This window comes from Symphalangus syndactylus, chromosome 6 (genome assembly GCF_028878055.3).
Source record: "Symphalangus syndactylus isolate Jambi chromosome 6, NHGRI_mSymSyn1-v2.1_pri, whole genome shotgun sequence".
Lineage (NCBI taxonomy): Eukaryota > Metazoa > Chordata > Mammalia > Primates > Hylobatidae > Symphalangus > Symphalangus syndactylus.
This window is the reverse complement of record NC_072428.2, coordinates 30,695,263-30,715,032: the sequence shown is the minus strand read 5'-3', so window position 1 is coordinate 30,715,032 and position 19,770 is coordinate 30,695,263. Positions and strand designations below refer to the sequence as shown.

At 33.8% G+C, this 19,770-nt stretch overlaps 1 long non-coding RNA gene across 1 annotated transcript in view; it reads left to right on the top strand.

Moving 5' to 3' along the window:
- LOC134737005 (uncharacterized) overlaps nt 1-19,770 on the top strand; it is a 147,904-nt gene that overhangs the window by 23,747 nt on the left and 104,387 nt on the right. The gene's annotated exons all lie outside the window — the stretch shown is intronic.

The window sequence follows — 19,770 nt, the reverse complement described above, 5'->3', positions numbered from 1 at the left end:
CAGCATATATAAATATATGCATATGTATTATGTCTATGATTACACTAAAAAAAAGTATTCTAATGAAATAGTTCAAAAGTAGTAAAATATTCAATAAAATGCTAATTATATATATAGACTCTCTAGTTCTTTATTAGGATATATTTCCAGAATTAACTTTAGAGAGCTAATTATAAATTCTTTGATGCTGGTAAAGCAATCCATCTTGGAGAATTCCCTCTACCCTAACATACAAATTTATCTGGACTTGTGCATAATAGCATCCATCCTTGTAGTGTCTGTATCAAACTGAGGATGAAAATGTTAACCCAATAGAATAAACTTTCATATTTAATATTCAGATGCTGGAAAAGAAATTGTCTGTTTCTTTTCTAGAGTTATGAGCTATGGATACATTCTAAGCTGAAGCTTCTCGCATTCATCTTTCCTGAACTCAAGGAGGAAATGATTGCATCCATTAATTAATGCCTAGAGGAAAGCAGAGCCACGGGAAAAATGGAAAGTTAAAAGCCTGGAAACAACAGTTGAGCCCTTAGATCTAGCAATATCTGAAATAAAAAGTTATGGATATTTTCTGTTAGCTCTCACATGTCCATTCATTGCCATCCTGCCCTTTGCTTTTCTACTTCAGGAGGCTCACTTTGTACAGACTACATCAATGCACTTATTTTTCACATGGCTTCTAATTGGATTTAGTCAAACAAGCCAGCGACCAGAGACAGGAAGGTAAGAAGCATGAGGTCAAGCTAAGTTTTCTCCTCTATTCTATTCCTCCTGGATCACTAAGGGTTTTTTATTAAAGTTCACAGCTAGTGCCAAGCGGCAGTCTCAATTCAAAATTTCAGTGAGATATGCTAACTGCTCCCTACCATGTTCCTTGTAAATGTGCCTAAATCCTGCCTCCACATTTGTAAAAATCCCTTTATTAAACTTTTTTATAAATTATCAAATTTGAATATATTTTCACTTTGCTCTGAGGACCCTAAGATATAAAACATGTGAATCCCTGTATTTCTGAATTATTAAACTATAAATTCTCCTTTTGGTTATAAGTTGGGGACTGTCTCTTGTAATTCAATATCACGTAAATAAATAGTCCTTCCCAATATGTAAATAATTATGTCATAAAAATGAAATTTTGGAAAGAAGAGAATATGGCCAACAAAAGATTAGGTAAGCAATCAGATCGCTAATATTTATAGATTATCATGATGTGAAAAGCACTGACCTCGATCAGTAGAAATTTTGATGAAAAAGAAAGACAAACCATGAAATATCCCTTGTGGTTAGAAATTTTGGTTTTACTATGGTCAAATTGAGAAGATTGCTCAGTTTTAAGCAAGACACTGATAGGATTTATAGCGTAGAAATAACACTCTGTCTAGAGAATGCCACCGTGTTTAAAAAATGAGTGTTTGAATGAATTTCTAAAGGCACAGATGAAGTGGCAGTTCAGAGAAGACTGTACTACAGGCTGCAGTATATACAGTAAGTCAGAAATTCTACTTCGTGTTGTGTGCACACTAGAAAGTACATAAGAGTCCAAAGACCAATGAGTGGAAGAGTGGCATCACTTCCCATCATTCTCAGTCTCAGTGACCAATGGGGAATGATGTACTCTCTATCCCTAAAATTCTGGGGACTTCAGGATTACAGGTTCTGGTCACAAATGAAACATACATTTTCCAGGAAACACAAGAAATATTCCTTAAACTAGAAATCTACGATTACTACTTAAGCAATTTAAACTCCTTTAATCAGAGAAGCAGCATGCAAGGAATCACCATTGTTGTAAGAATGATTGACTCAGATAAACAAGAGAAGTTAGAGTTTCTGTTACAGTCTGAGAAGACTGTATCTAGAACACAGGTACACAGGTTCTCTTGGATACCTCATTTTAATCTTTTGTCCAACTGAGACAGAATGGTAGGTATAACAATCTAGAGAAAATAAAAAGTATGATGAATAGTTTCTCAGAATTTTCCAGAATGAGGATTTGAGCCACATCACCAAAATATTTATCGAAACCAGCAGAAAACTCCCAATGGTTATAGAAATTAAGAATGAAAAGTGGATGAAAGTAATAATAGGTACAAATTATGGCCCCCCACATCAACCACAGTGAGAAGGCTGTAGTTCAGCCCACTCATCTCTAAGTATCTCCTCAGAAAAAAAGCCAAGAAAGTCTGAAAGAGCTTATGCCCAAATATTTTTAGAAAAGTGAATTAATTCAATGCAACAGGTGAATGGTAGCATTGGAGAAGATCCACATTTTTATATTCCTTAATCTGTGCTGTTCCAGTAATGCAGTTAGTTGGCCTTCTCCAGATGGAATTCAAAATCCACCTCCATATTCTAGCCAAGGCATTGTCATTCCAGGCAGCCCTGCACCATTTCTATCCTATACCTTCTCTAATAGGCTAACTTTTCTCTAGAGCTCCATGTTGAATTGACCAACACATCGTCAGATCGACATCATCATAAGAGGCTCTCCTGGCCCATTCCAATTTCTCCCTTTAATTTCACAACCCTGTCATTGTCTGAAGACCCTTCTTGCTCAGTATGGCTTTCTCCCACTTTTATCTTTCATAGGAAGCATCTGCCAAAGAGATTTTACACTCCTTTGTATTCATGCCTGTGCTTCAGGGACTCAACAACTGACACAGAAAATGCTTTAAAAAATAAATATATAATAATTCAGGAAACACAGCAGATAGTTGTTGAGGGAAAGTTCATGAGTTAAAAAGAGAAACAACAGAGCCCAGTGTTTATTTAAGTAGAAGCAGGGACAATGGTGTAACAGGAGGGCAACGTCAATTGCAGAGACTATTGTTAACATCAAATAAACTATGATAAAGAAATTAGATGAAATGACTTTGTAAAATTAAAAGTCATCTGTAATATTTAACTAAAAACAAAAAAATATGCATTTTAAGACTAAGAGCAATATGTATGTAAATGAACATGACTAAAGAAAAAATATGCCTATTTTATTGTCTGGAAGTTAATTACATGAATTAATACTTCCCAGGATTTATATGTTATTCTTCTCTAATTACTCTCCAGAGAGCTCTCTATGAGCTATTTTAAGAATGAATAGTTATAGGTCTAACAAAGGAGTTTAAGTAATTTAGTAAAATTAAAATTAATTTCTCCATAATGCAACTGATATATAAAACAGATGATTTCACAGACTGAAAAGAGATGTATGTCAGTAGTGTTTTTAATGACAGAATAAATTGCTTATTTTTAATTTTCAATTAATACAATTTGCAAATATGAAATATGCTGAGTCTGTAAAATAAGTGTAAAAGTTTCTAACGTCTTTGTTGCTAAATGTCCAACATTTTTCTTCTTTTTTAAATAATAGATAATTTCCTTTTATGCATATCTAGATTAATTTTTGATGAAAAAGCCAGTGTGTAAATATCTTTCATCTCTAGTGACTGATGCAGGCCCATATAAATTATATTCCTTCATGCAGTATAATAAATTATATTTCTTCATGCCGTATAAAAGGGCCTCTAATAATGAGTGAAATCAATGGTAATGAAAATACATATACTTTTTAAAATTTCTTATCAAGTAGAACCTGTGACAGCCATTCAAGAAATTAGAAGTAATTTTTTTCTTCCCATTTCACATCCAATAGATGCAAATCTTGTGGAAACTACAATTTTATCATGCATTAAATGTTTCTTCCCTGGCTTTGCTTTTCTTCTTTTTAATACAATAAAAAGTGAGCCTGATCACTGCCTTAGATCAGGCTCACTTTAATCATCATTAGGAAAATAAAAACAATTTCCCCTTGCCTCCTTTCCAGCTCCCTTCAAAACTCTCCTTCTCAATGTTTAAGATTCAAGTAACATATTTTTCAATTTTCACATCTACACAAGTTTCATTACATAAAAGCATTTTTAAGAACTCTTACAACGCAAATCTTCATGGTGGCAAAACATTCACCTGCCTGCAACCCATTCTCCAGCTTTAACAGGGGATGATCCAGGAGGAGAAAAAGAGGACTTAATCAAATCTCCTTATATATATATACCACTAAAAGACATCCTGATAAACACATTTATGATATTACTAACTAACTGGAAGTCCTCTATAGAATGCTTTTACCGTGATGCATGTAGTCTGTCTAGGATTCCTTATGGGAAATATACCTAAAATTGATGGATTTGTTGTGTGTGGTTATATGGAAATATTACTTAAGCTATGGACATATTAGCATAAAAGTGGAGAGATTTCATTACTTAGATTCCTTGTGTACATTTGATGCTCATCCTGTATCACTTACAGACCTCAGATGTAAATAAAGTCTGAGCCAGATACATACTAATGTGGCAAGAAAAAATAGGGAAAGTAGCAGAAGGTGCCCCGTATCCTAAAAATTTGAAGTAAAGCTGGATACTTGGTAAGAATTCTGATTCATATGTCTCTGGTTTAATAATATGGCTCTTTATGTTATCTCAGGTGTGAAAATATTAAAATATTATGATTGTACCCCTTCAGCCCTGGTCTCTAGATTAAACACTTTTATGTGTTTGGCAGGTGATTTTCCTGGCTTAATTCCAAGATTAAACAAGTGAGCCAGCATTTTATTCCACGTTTTTACAATTAAAACTCCTATAAGTGAACCTAATTATTAATTATTTAATCAACTGGATCAATATTTGTTAAGATGAATCTAGATGAAAATTTGAATCTTATTATGGAAACACATATATGGCCTTAGACATGAAACCATATGGTTTGAGTGACTTCATACTTTTCTGTATCAGTGAGTAATAAAAATAATAACATTTAAAAAGTCCTGTGATTCTGATAATGTAGTTGGTGAAAGGGAAATAAAGATGGTACAGCGAGAACAGGGTCCTGCCTCAAACTTCTTCACCGCCTCCGAAGTGGAAGACAGTATAATGTTGTGGAAACTCTGGAAATACAACAGGAAAAGTTTCTGTACTTTATAATACATAGTGTATATATAAAAAGTGTATATATACATATATGCATATATATATAGCATATATATGTATGAATATATATATAGTGTGTGTGTATATATATATATATATATATATATATATATATATATATATATATATATATGAAAACACACCACATATGTATTTTTGTTCACAGTTTCTGGCTCAAAACTCCCATAGCCCTTGTTATAGTCACTTGTTATTATAGTCATTTGTTATAATACTGAGTTTGTTAGGCCTCAGGGGAAGGTCTCAGAAAACAATCTCTCTGACCCTCCTCTGCCCTCCTTTCACCTGCCTCAGAGCAGGACTCTAATCTTACCCTGCCTTTCTAATTTTGGGTCTTACTACCGTTCCCAGAGAGGGTCCTGCCTTGCCCTGGGGGAAGGAACGCTGACATTAGGAAGCTTCTATAAAAACCCAAAGGACTGGGTTCAGGGGCCTTCGGAATATCTATCTGCTCAATGTAGAGGCTCTAGGATGATTGGCCTAGGGAGAGCATGAAAGATCCCCATCCCTTCCCCCATATCTCACTCTATTTATTTCTACATCTCTATTCTTTACAATATCCTTCATAATAAATGAGTAAATGTAAATAATCGTTTCCTTGATTTCTGTCAGCTGCTCCAGCAAATTAAATGAACCCAAAGAGTTTCATGGGATTACCAACTTGAAGCCAGTCAATCAGAAGTTCCAGACTCTTTCCACCATTTGACACTGGTATCTGAATGAGTGTGTGTGTAGGTAGGGGTGGACAGTCTTGAAGACTGAGCCCTCAACCCTGGGGATCTAACAGTATCTCCCAGTAGACAGCATCAAAATTAAATTGGAGGACATCCAACTGGTATCTGCTGCTTGGGGTGTGGGAAAAAAAATCTCACACATTTGGTCACAGAAGTCTTCTGTGTTGATCGTTGTTGTGGTGGTGTGAGAGCAGAGGAAAAATAGCTTGAGGGTTTTTTCTACACAAAGCCCAATCATGTAAATCCCTCTTGGCCAACTGACTTATCCATACTCTAATACAATAAATTATTAATTCTTAAGTGCCACCAAGAACATAATATTGGAGAATGGCAAATGTGACTTTAAATAGAAATCACTAACAATATTGACATATCAGTGGAATCAAGTAATGGCAGATGTTTTTCTAAGGGAGAAACATGAGTGGTTCACCTAAACTTTAGGCACCACAGTGAATTCCTTCTTATTCTCCCAGGGAAAGGGATAGAGAAAACTGTCTATGGTTTCTGTCGTGAAATGAAAATGCAGACCCTGGATTGGGTCAGAGGACTATTCATTGAATAATATTCTGAGGTCACTCTGACTAAGCAAATAGGCAGTTAGAATGTCGTGCTGTAAGTCTTATGAAATATTTCATATTATATATATATATATGTATACACACACAGAGAAAATAAAGTAAGAAAGATATTATTGAGCAAGCATTAACATTTGCTACATTTGTTAAGAGCAGACTAAGGAGACATGACAAGCACAGCTATCTGTGGTACCTAGACTTAAGCACTTCCTGGGAGCTAGCTTCAGAATTTTATAAAATTCAGAAGCTAGCTTCTGAATAAACATCTTTCTTAGAGGTGGAAGTTAAGACACAAGCTTGTGAATAAATAGAGAAAATTCTGCCTTCATAGATACAAAATTCCATGTGCTTTGAATCTGTCCATGCCTCATCATTTCTACTGCTGCCCCTCAAGCAAAACCACACTCTCATGTAGATGTTGATAACTCCCTATGCTGTCCTTCTACCACAGGACTTTAATACGACTCATTTATCCTACCCTGTACACTCTTCTCCAGCTAACCTGTATCTCTCATTTTACCTCAAATTTTGCTTACTTTAGGAGGATTTCCCTGACCTCAGGAAGATTAGTCATCTCCAGCATTTAATCTCAAGACTACTTATATTTCCTTAGAGCATTTGGCAAAGTTAAACTAGTTGATGACTTGGAATTCCACACTTTTTCTTCACTCGACAGTCCTATGAAGTCAGGATTTTATTTCCTGTTTTCTGCTGTATCCCAAATGCATAACACTGCAGATGACTCTTAGTAAGTGCTGAATTCCAGGTGATGAATGAGCCACACATGGCTGCCGTATTGTCTTTGATTTTGAAATACAATTAACCCTCATTCTTTCCTTCCTAATCCCCTTTGTTGGTACCAATTCTGCAGTAACTATACTCCTTTAAGCTGTGAAGTAATAAGCAGAGTGATCTTTTGAGAAGAGCATATGGCTCTAAATAAGAGCAGACAGATTCCCTGAGTAATTAGTAAAGGCACTGGATGAAATATTTTCTTTTGTAAATGCAATACAAAACATTAATAGAGATTATGGATGAATGTCTTCCTTAGAGGTAGAAGATAAGACACAAGCTCGTAAATAAATGAGGGACAAACAAATTATATTTTCAATTTCTTGGGGCTGGATTTGTAAAGTAAAACAAGTACACACTGACTACTCCAGTTAACATTCTATTCAACTTAAACACAAAATTGTGTTTCTTGCATTTGTCTTCTGCTATATATAGTTTTAGAATTTGTGGGTTTGTACTAATCTTTCAGGCCATAACTTACCCGAGGAGCAAATGGAAGAGCTGAATAAAATGACACAAGGGCAATTACTTTCTGGTAGAAGACATGAACATCTGCTTCTTTTCAAAGATTCTTCCTGCATTTAACTAGTGGTGAAGCCAGAATAAAGGCTGTGGGCCAAAGAAAGGCACTGATTTACTTGATTCTAGCTTCTACTTTACTTTCAGAAAAGATGAGCATGTTTTAAGTTTGACCTGTCTGTTGCATGACTTGCAGGAAGATCTCACAGGATTGATAGGAACACCTACATTGTTTTACTCAATTGAAATAAATAAATAAATAAATAAATAAATAAATAAAACATCATTTTACTCTCTACTTCTGTGAGATCTTTTTTTTATTCCAAATATGAGTGAGAACATGTAGTATCTGTCTTTCCCTGTGCCTTCTTGAAAAATGCCAAGAGTGGATGTTAAGTATTCTTACCACAGAAATGATAACTATGTGAGGTAATGTGCTTATTAATTACCTAAATTTAAGCATTCGACTGTCTGTCTCTCTTTCTGTGTGTGTGTGTGTGTGTGTGTATATATATATACATATATATATATATATACACACACATATATATATACACACACATATATATATATATATATATACACACACATATATATATATGTGAAGGAATTTAATGGGCATATAAACTCTGAGTGCATTTTAACATGAGCTATGAAAGCCATGAATGAAAACATGCAGAAGGTTATTAAACTATTTTGAGAACAAGTAAGATTTTCAGGTGTCTGACATATTTTTATTACTATACAATCAAGATGAAATTAGCTTAAATGAATCTAGGAATTATTATTTCATTGCAATCTCAATTCAATTCCTAACTACACTTCATTTTCCCTTTTTTTTTTTTAGACATTCTATTGGCTTTTATAAGTCAACTCATATCTGTCTGGTTAAAATAGTCATAAAATTTTTAGTGTGTTTATAGGTAGATGAAAAGGCAGGTAGATAAAACAGATATGACATGGCCTAATTAATATTTAAAAACCAAATACTATAAAAAACTGTGATATTGATATAGCAAAAGAAAAGTACAAATGAAATAAAATAGAGAATACGGTTATAATATTTTATATGTATATATTTTATATGTATATATTTTATATATTTTATATGTATATATTTTATATATTTTATATGTATATAATACATATACATATTTTATATGTATATAATATATACATATTTTATATGTATATATTTTATATGTATATAATACATATACATATTTTATATGTATATATTTTATATATTTTATATGTATATATTTTATATAATATATTTTATATGTATATAATACACATACATATCTTATATGTATATATTTTATATGTATATAAAATATTAAGGGACACGGGTATAAATATGTTGTTTTGAGCAAGCTAATTGATTTCACGTTAATGGTGAATATTTATCTTTCTTTCATGCAGTAACAATTCTTAAAAGGAGATGAAACCCCTTTGGAGTCAAACTGATGTTTAAATTGGCCTTCTTTTTATTTATTTCCATGGACAAAATATAAGAAATGAATTAAAATATAAATGATGCTACCTTTGAATAATTTTCGTGGAAATATTCTTTTTCTCTTTTCATGTGTTTCCTTTTTCTTCCCCCATGATCCACTCCACAATCAGCATCTTGTTCCAGCTCCCTATTTCTAGAGTCTCTTCTGTTTTCCCCTGGAAATCACCTCCCTTAATAACATTCTTTGCTATCACACCTTATCCCTAAATAAGATGTTAGCATATAAGCATTGTATACAAACTTACCATCAACCAAACAGTATGTACATTATGGTAGTAATATATATTTATCTGTCTCAATGGTTTCAAGTCAATTAGAACGGCCCCCTTCCCCGATTCACCCATCCTTGGAGTTGTGTTCTGTGGTGATTATATTTTTCCATTTTTTTAAAACAAATTTTTTTCTACAAAATATGTTTTTGACAGAACATTTTGGGCCGCTGAGACGTGTTCCTGTACCAAAATTGTTACTCTAAAATTATTTTCTGACAGCGTCCTTTTAAAGCAGACAGGAAGACAGATAAGAAAAAATTATTTATTTATAGGGATTGATTTTTCAATGACACCTAAATGCAAAGAACTTAGGGTTTCATTTTCTCCCAATATGATAAATCAAATCTGTCAACCTAATTCTCCTAAGTTCACTATTCCTTTCATCCTCTTAAAATAAGGGAATGGTTTCCATTAATCAGAGCACAAACTTGAAGTCTGGCTCCTTACACCAATTTATTACAATTTTTTACGTAATTTGGAATAAACCCATTAAATTGTTTCCTCCTTTCACTCTCTAATGAATGGTGAAACAACACATTGGAATCAAATGCCAAAAATTAAAACATTTCTGAGTATTTTTATTTATTTATTTATTTAGCTTTCTGGAATTGATGGGAGACCCCCAACGTCTTTCTTTGCATTTTAGCAGAGTTCTAGCTTGGATGTAGGCACCGGGAGCTAAAAATTGAACTATACTGTTAATACAAATTATTAACATAACAGACTTTGAAAAATATTTGAAAATCGTATTTGTTTTGTTTGTTTTTAGATTTCCTATGCAATACTGAGACAAGTAACTAGAATCAATCATGCAGCAGTAAAACCATCACTACTATTTTCGAGGAAAACTTTCTCGATGCAGCAGAAACTGCATTGTATCTTTAGAAAGAAGATTTAATTATAGTCAAACTAAATATAGTTTATAATCCATGTGTTAACAAAGATAAAGTGCTAGAACGTTTCTGCCCAGAAGATTTAACACAATTCAGTTTGCATGCTTCTGCTTTAGAGTCAAGTGACTGCAACTTTCATGGCCCTCCTTTTACAGCTAGAACATAAAAGGAATAAAATAACATCAAAAAGCTTTGGAAGTTGAATAGTGTTTCAGCTTCTTGCTTGTCACATGGAATTTGCCAAGATTCATTTGGCATTTAAGCTTGAACCAAAAACAAACATCTCAGTAAACAGTTTCACTTCAAGCATACTAAGTAAGGCCAAGAAGCAGATAAAATGACATACTACTACTAAAGAAGCCAGAAAACTGTTTCCAATTATCATTTGTTGTCAAAACCTTAATGAGGTTTTGACAAATAATAAGGGTAAAGAAATAATGAGGGTAATGAGAAGTGCATGAAACCCCAGATATCCTTTTTTAGGCAAGGTAATCTCACTTTCTCTGATGACTCTTCCTTATAAAGGTTGGCCTATTTCTCTTGCCAATGTGAGAAGGATGACAAATTCCTTAATCAAGAAAGCAACTGTGTTCCTGGTACATCCAATAGGATTTAATTAAGTATTGGAATGAAAGGAGTCACAGATCACCAATTCATTCTGCTATAAAGTACATGTAATCCCTCTACAATATTGCTACTCAAAGTGTGATCTGAGGAGCAACAGCAATATCCATATCTGGGATTTGTTAGAAATGCAGAAATTTAAGTCCACCCTACTAATTCAGAAGCTGCATTTTTTTTTTTTCTAGTGATCCTTCCACCTTGGCCTCCCAAAATGCTGGGATTACAGGCATGAGGCCACCATGCTTGGCCTATTTATTTCTTTTTTATTTATTTTTTATTTTTATTTTTATTTTCATATATATATTTTATTATACTTTAAGTTCTAGGGTACGTGTGTACAACGTGCAGGTTTGTTATATATGTATACATGTGCCATGTTGGTGTGCTGCACCCATTAACTCGTCATTTACATTAGGTGTATCTCCTAATGCTATCCCTCCACCCTCCCCCCACCCCACAACAGGCCCTGGTGTGCGATGTTCCCCTTCCTGTATCCAAGTGTTCTCATTGTTCAATTCCCACCTATGAGTGAGAATATGCGGTGTTTGGTTTTTTGTCCTTGCAATGGTTTGCTGAGAATGATGGTTTCCAGCTTCATCTATGTCCCTACAAAGGACATGAACTCATCATTTTTTATGGCTGCATAGAATTCCATGGTGTATATGTGCCACATTTTCTTAATCCAGTCTATCGTTGTTGGACATTTGGGTTGGTTCCAAGTCTTTGCTATTGTGAGTAGTGCCACAATAAACATACATGTGCATGTGTCTTTATAGCAACATGATTTATATTCCTTTGGGTATATACCCAGTAATGGGATGGCTGGGTAAGCAATGCAACGAAAGCCAAAATTGACAAATGGGATCTAATTAAACTAAAGAGCTTCTGCACAGCAAAAGAAACTACCATCAGAGTGAATACGCAGCCTACAGAATAGGAGAAAATTTTTGCAATCTACTCATCTGACAAAGGGCTAATATCCAGAATCTATAATTAACTCAAACAAATTTACAAGAAAAAAACAATACCATCAAAAAGTGGGCAAAGGATATGAAGAGACACTTCTCTAAAGAAGACATTTATGCAGCCAAAAGACACATGAAAAAATGCTATCATCACTGGCCCTCAGAGAAATGCAAATCAAAACCACAATGAGATACCATCTCACACCAGTTAGAATGGCCATCATTACAAAGTCAGGAAACAACAGGTGCTGGAGAGGATGTAGAGAAATAGGAACACTTTTACACTGTTGGTGAGACTGTAAACTAGTTCAACCATTGTGGAAGTCAGTGTGGCGATTCCTCAGGGATCTAGAACTAGAATTACCGGAAGCTGCATTTTCAGAAGATCCCCGGGTGGTTGGTATGTGCATTAAAGTTTGCGAAGCAGTGCTGCTTTATAATATCACCTCCCATTACTCATCCAGACCTATTTAAACTTCTCCATTTAGGAAAAAATCACCCTCTAGGGAAGCTGTTTTAGTGGTGGTGAACAGCTCTCACAGTAATGAAGTCTTTTCTTACATTAATTAAGGTAAAGATCGACTTCTCTGTTACTTCCAGCTAATTTGTCAAGATTCTTCCCCTTAAGTCATTCAGAATAAATTCAGTTTCTCTCTTTAGGAAAATATTTTAGATAATTGCAAATAGAACCTTTGTCTTCTTACTCATCTCCAGTTACTTCAGTCACATTTACTCTCCCTCAACATGTTGGGTGCTCTATTCTAAAATCTGCCTTATATTTTTTCCCATGAAGGTATGACTTCCAGAATTGAATGCAATATTCTAGGTATAGTCTGAAATTTGCAGAATTTAAAATGATTTTCTCCTCACTCTCCATATTTGACCTCTATTAATATAGCCAAATTTATTGTCTGTAGAGAAGACTGGGATAGTGTCTTGTAAACTTATACTGAGTTTACAAATCTCTAGAATCCTAGTTATTTTCCGCTTATGACAATGTTGTGTCTTCTTATTACTCATGTCAAATTGATTATTTGTATCAGGTGAAGCATTTAAGAAGCAGAAAATTTAAAGACTGACATTTTTCTGCCTTCTTATTGAAACAGCTTATCTGAAACAACTACTACAAATACTGTTAACTGTATTTCTTCCCTTCATTTCTCTAAAATTATACTCAGTATGTCAACTGATCCAATTGATATGATTGAGATTATGACTTTATACTTCATGAATTTGTCATTCCTTCAAGTTTAATTTTCTAATATATTATACCACCAGCCGTCATGCCTAAAAGACTAAGATTCTGATATATTAATCTTATAAAAAAGTTCTTAAAAATGTATGAATTGAAATATGCTACTTTGGGGATTTATGGGTTAAAATGTGTTTTCCTTACGGACTGATATATAAATACCATACCTTTAGTAAATAAACATTGCGTTAGTCAGGGTTTTCTCTAGAAGGACAGAACTAATGGAATATATATATGTACACACATAAAGGGGAGTTTATTAAGTATTAACTCACACAATCACAAGGTCCCACAGTGGGCTGTCTGCAGGCTGAGGGGCAAGGAGGGCCAGTCCGAGTTCCAAAACCGAATTCCACCAACAATTTAAAAGGAATGAAGCCCACTTGACACCTTGATTTTTAGCCTTGTAAGACATACCTAAGCCAAGGCCTTAGCTGTGTCATGCTACACCTAGATTTGTGACCTACAAACGTGTGCGATAAATGGATGTCATTTTAATCCAGTAAATGTTTGATTATTTGTTACAACAGCAATAACCAAAATAACTGGGGTCAGGGCTGCTGTAACTGTGTGATCTATCACAGTGTACTTCATTCATCAGCTCAAATCCAGCCTTAAAAGTCTTCATAACAAAGAATACCAGAAGCAATTAGAAAACTTTCAGAGATAACCCTTGCAGTGAAACTACCTGAGCTTTGTATGATATTCAGTGAGTACTTCTGCTGCAGAGTGGATTATCTACAATGCTTTTTCTAATTTTTTCTTTCAATTTCATTTTGATAAAAACAAGGGTTTGTGTGAGTTTTGGGGGGTGAGAGAGAGACAAAGATAAAGAGAAAGAGAGAGACAAAGAGACACATTTAAAAATATGTAAATAAAGGACCAACTCTGAGTCTTACTAGCTCTGTGAATTTAAATGAATCTTAAAACTTTTTGGCCTTTAATTTTCTCGTAAATAAAAGGAGTAAGATCCCCGTAGTTTAAAATACGAAAATTTTCTCCTTTTTCTCTCTCTTTCTTTTTCAAAGGAAAATTTATCTAGGAGTCTACTCTATATACATGGGAATGCCAGTCATTTCAGTTTTAAGGGGACGAAGGGGTACTCCAGCCTCCATTGCTAGGCTCTCCCCTACTAATCCATACTCCATCCACCAGCTGAGGACGGTGAAACATTTTCATTGACTGTTAGAACACCAAAGAATGTTGTCTGCAAGCTACTCCACAACAAATTGCTTAACATATCTTTTCTCTCCAATGTTCTCAGCTTTTAAAAAAATAGACATATGGAGAAAAATAATGAAAAAGAAACCTCTCCAGCTCACTGAACTTCATGCTCCAATTACCACCAGATATGGTGGTGCCTAATTATTATAAACACACATTTATGCATAAATGCACCTATTCAGTATGTATCATTGATTATAAGAACTAAGGGCAACATTCTGCCTTTTTCTGTAGACATGTAGTCTTATTTGTTTACTGAGGTTTGTCTAATGACAACTAGACTGGTCAATGATTAATATTTTTTGTGATTCATTCCTTATCTAATAATTCATTCCTTATACATACAAAATATGAGAGTCTATATGGTAACAAATCTTTAAACTTAAAGATTAAATGTAACGTTTTTCTCTAAAATACAGATAAAACAAACAGTAGTGTAAATTATTAATATTAGTAATAAGAAACTCGAGATAATGCTATTCTATTTAGTTATTTCAAATATTATGAGGAATAAACCATCTTGGTTGTGTTATTGATTCAAGATTAAATACTACATTACACTAAACAGAAGTAAGGCATATTTTGAAATATTTCAAAAAAAATTAAGGCATATTTCAAAATATGCCTTACTTCTGTGTGACATGTTCACTTTTTGAAATATAAATTATTATTTGACATTAAAAATTTCAGTAATCGAGCAAACTCATTTAAATATAAAGCCTTTACCCTGACACACTCGGTTCATTGATGAACCAAATCTTCCCCATCTCTAAACCTTAGTGGCTGATGTCCACAACACAGGGAACTCTATTTGACTATTCTCTAGCATACTGGTGCATGACAGTTGAACTGCTTGTTTCCATCGATATGATATAATTTGTGCTTTTTATTTTAATTACGCAATTAAATAAAATTAATATGCAAGAAATAAGTTAAAGAAATAAAGTGGGAATTTCTGTGAATGCATGGAAGGATTATTAAAAGCAATTCTTTAAAGTGATTGATTTTTATCATAGAAGTTTGATAGGAAGTTTTAGAGGGATTTTAGCAATTTAGAAATATTTTGCATTCAGATTGTTTTTCAAGTGTCTTTTAATTCTTACTTCAGTTAAAAGGTTCTGCACAGTGGAGAAGGTGGGTATGAAATGCTTTTAGTCAGCCATCTTGAAACCCTTCCCTTGTGATTTGCTTCAGTTGAAAGAGATCAGAATGCATTATGGGTGTGGTCATCCTGGAAAGCTGATGCAGAGCTCTGATGTGGATACCAATTATATGTACAAGTATATGATTTACGTGAAAAGGAAATAGGCATGGTATGAATATACATATGTAGATTTTAATGGTTCTCTGCTTTAACAGTTTTTTCTTAATTGAACCACTTTATGCTCTAATCTCATTGGTCAAAAATCTCCTGCAGTACTTTACATGAAACGGCTTATTAGACTAATGAATTTCATCAATAAGCAGCTAACACTACACATCAGAAGCAGGAAGAAAAATAAGCAATTGGTGAGAGTGGGAAAGATGTATCATTTGGTTGCTCCATTAAAAAGAATTGGTAAATGTGAACTCTCTAAAATCTTGGAAAATAATTAAAATGAATGTCATTTTCAAAGTGATTTTAATCTTACCTTCCAACAACAAAGTTATTGAAAATACAATTACTTCACTTTGTGGAAAAGGGTGGTGGAGAAAAAAACCACTGGTGCTAGTTAGTATGTTTTAAACAACTCTCTTTAACATGTCTCTGTTAGACAAATGTATTTAAAAATATAATCTGATTTACACTATGCTGTTATAGTATGTTAACCTAATATATTATATATAATTATTTCCTGTTCAGGTAACCTGAACAGAGCGTTTGTTTTTCCTATCTTGGGTCAGGAAGTGTTTTACTCAGATAATAGGGAGCTATCAAATTACATACTCAAAACACAAAAAGAAAGCAATTGTATTAACAAAACTATGCAGAAAAGAAATAGAAATACATAAAAACACTACACGATCTATGCAAATAACAAAATTCTACTTGTATTCTACAAATATACAAATAAATACATCAGAAGAAAAAAGAAAAGCAATAGCTGGGAAAGTTTTAAATAACATCTAATTCTTTTTTCTTGTGTCTCTCACTAAACAATTTCCAATGAAATAGGTAAATTATTTGGAAACACCTTTAGTTAAAATAACCTATTAAAATCACATTATGGTACTCATGAATAATGCTTTTCATGGCAATACACGTTTCAGGACTCTTTGATACTTGGACGTCCTATGCATTTTTTCTATTGTTGTTCTGGCCTCTATCAGAAATGTAGTTTTAAGATAAAATATTTCTCGATTTCAGGATAAAAGCACACCTTTTCATATGCGAGTCTTAATTTATTATGCTATCTTTAATAGGGGCAGATATTAAAAATTATTTTACAATATCTTAGAAAAAAGTTTTAATTTGCTATCTCTCTTCGTGGAAATAATTATATAGTATATATTACATTAACATACTGTAAGAACATAGTGTAAATCAGATTATATTTGTCTAACAGAGACATGTTAAAGAGAATTGTTTAAAACATACTAACTAGCACTAGTGGTTTTTTTCTCCACCACACTTTTCCACAAAGTGAAGTAATTGTATTTCCAATAGCTTTATTCAATATGTGTCGCTGTGAAAAGAAGTTTTACAAATACAAATGTGGGCACATGTGTGTGCATTTTTTTTTTTTTTTTGAGACAGGATCCCTCTGTCACCCAGGCTGGAGTGCAGTGGTGTCATCTCAGCTCAATGCAGCCTGGACCTTCAGAGCTCAAAAGATCCTCCTACCACAGCCTCCTGTGTAAGTGTGACTACAGGTGCTCACCACCACGCCTGCTAATTTTTGTAGTTTTTGTAGAGACAGGGTCTTGCCATGTTGCCCAATCTGGTCTCAAACTCCAGGGCTCATGTAATCCACCTGCCTAGGCCTCCCAAAGTGCTGGTATTACAGGCATGAGACATTGTGCCCAGCCCACATGTTTTTTATTGATGATTTGTGACGCACTAATATGATTCGCTCTCTGTTGCTTTTTGCTGTCCTGACAGTTTGATATTAGACCATTGATTTTGAAATTATTATAGATTTTCAAAATGGTTTATGCATTTAACAAATGAGGTCATTAACATTTAATGCAAAATTAATTGTCCTTGGATGATCTTGTGCTATGAATGTCTTTTGTACTAGATTCCCAATCAAAAGTCATTAGAAGAATGCGATTTTGACATTCCTCATTTTGGAGTTAACTGGTTCAATGTTTAAAGTTGTCATAGATATGGAATCTCCCTATAAATTTCAGCAATCTTTTAATGGTAAGTTATCAGATTAGCAGATCACGTGGAGTCTTTAAAGGAACATATAAAAATGATCTACCAATATTCTTGGAAAGAGATTTATCTTACAACCTTCTGATATATAAACACAAGGCCAAAATGTAAATGCTATAATTGGTTCCACAAATTATTTTATTAAAAATATATTGAATAGAAAAAATGGATAAGGCCTACTATTTGATAGCACAACAGGGTGACTGTAGTCAAAAATAACTGTACATTTTAAAATAACCTTAAGGATGTAGTTGGATTGCTTGTAACTTAATGGATAAATGTTTGAGGTTATTGATGCCCCATTCTTCATGATGTGCTTATTTATTTCATATTGCATGGCTGTATCAAAGCATCACATGTACTCCTTAAAATATATACATACTATGTACCCACCAAAATTTAAAAAAAAATTAGTCTTGAAAATATCTTTCTTCCATTGAAATTCGGTATTCCTTTTAATAACGTGTAATTTACAGCAATCGCATTTTCTCCCCCTTACCTTTGCCAAAGAACTAAGGAGCAGTTTGTTGGAAGTACATTTAGTATTTCAAAAAAGCTTTCCTGGAGGTTTGAGATTGATTCCCATATATCTCTATGCTTTAATCACTATGAGTTTGTCCCAAGCCTGAGAACCAAACCTACTTTTTAGGTGCTGCAAAATCTGATTTTTGAACTCTGAAGAATTGTAGGACAGATCCTAGGCTGCAATGAGGCCAACACAGAAATATATTTTGGAAAAGAGCAATTCTTTTTTTTTTTTTTTTGATACATCGATATAGGGTCTGGCTCTGTCACCCAGACTGGAGAGCAGTGTCATGATCTCAGCTCTCCACAGCCTTGACAGCCTGGGCTCAGCAGATCCTCCTGCCGCAGCCAAATAGCTGGTACCACAGTCATGTGCCACCACACCCAGCAAATTAAAAAAAAAAAGTTGTTTTTTTTTTTTTTTTTTTTGTAGAGACAGGATCTCATTATGTTGTCCAGGTCAGTCTTGAACTCCTGGACTCAAGCAATCTTCCCGCCTTGGCTTCTCAAAATGCCAGGATTACAGATGTGAGCCACTGTGCCCAGCTGGGAAAAAAAGCAACTCTCTCTCTGCCATCACTGTGCCTCACAATTTTTCTTTCAAATACGATCTTTAGGAATAGTATTTTAATTATCCCTTTGTACCTCTCGATGTAGATCCTAAGACAGAACTGTGTGTAGGGTTATAATTCTCTCTCTCTCTCTCTCAATATATATAAAATTGCTTCTCAAGCTATTTTTGGCAGTTTTACTTGAATAAAAATTTCATCTCTTGGTACTACATCTAGTCATTGAGTCATACCAGCCTGAGACAACAAGGGATTATGGGAAAGACCTTAGGCTCTGGAACTGGAAGACCTGAATTTGATTCTTGGCATCTACCAAGCACAAACAGTGTAATATTCAGAGGGTCCTTCTAACTTTCCTGAGCCTACTTATTCGTATAATTAAAATGGAGATTATAGTATTTACATAATAATATCAATACTAATAATAATACCTATGAAGTACTTATAGTATGTCAGTAATCATTCTAAACATGCGACGTACCTCTGTGCCACATGGCTTCTTTCAGTTTCTTTACTTCTCCTTTCTGGTCTATTCTACTCAATTGTTCTCTCCTAACTTAGTTCATGCATGATTCATTATGACTTATTTCTTTATTGGGAACTTATAGTTTCAGCTTCCATTGTTAAATGTTCATTCTTTTAGTTTCTTTGATTTTGAATGCAGCAAATCTTTTATCATGACATATGTAACTCTATGATCTCCCTCTGGCCTCCATCTCTGATCTAATTTTGAACCTATGTGTAGAGCTCTCATGCTCAATACTGTGTTACTGAAACATGTCAGGTTTTATCAAACTTTGGGTCCTCTAGTTTTTCTGGTCTCTCTTCTTGGAATGCTCTTCTGTTATATATGATTTACCTGTCATATTCACATTCCTTAGGTCTCCATAGCCATTTTCTATTTCATTGCTATATTTTATTTATAATCTTTTAAATAAAAATGCAT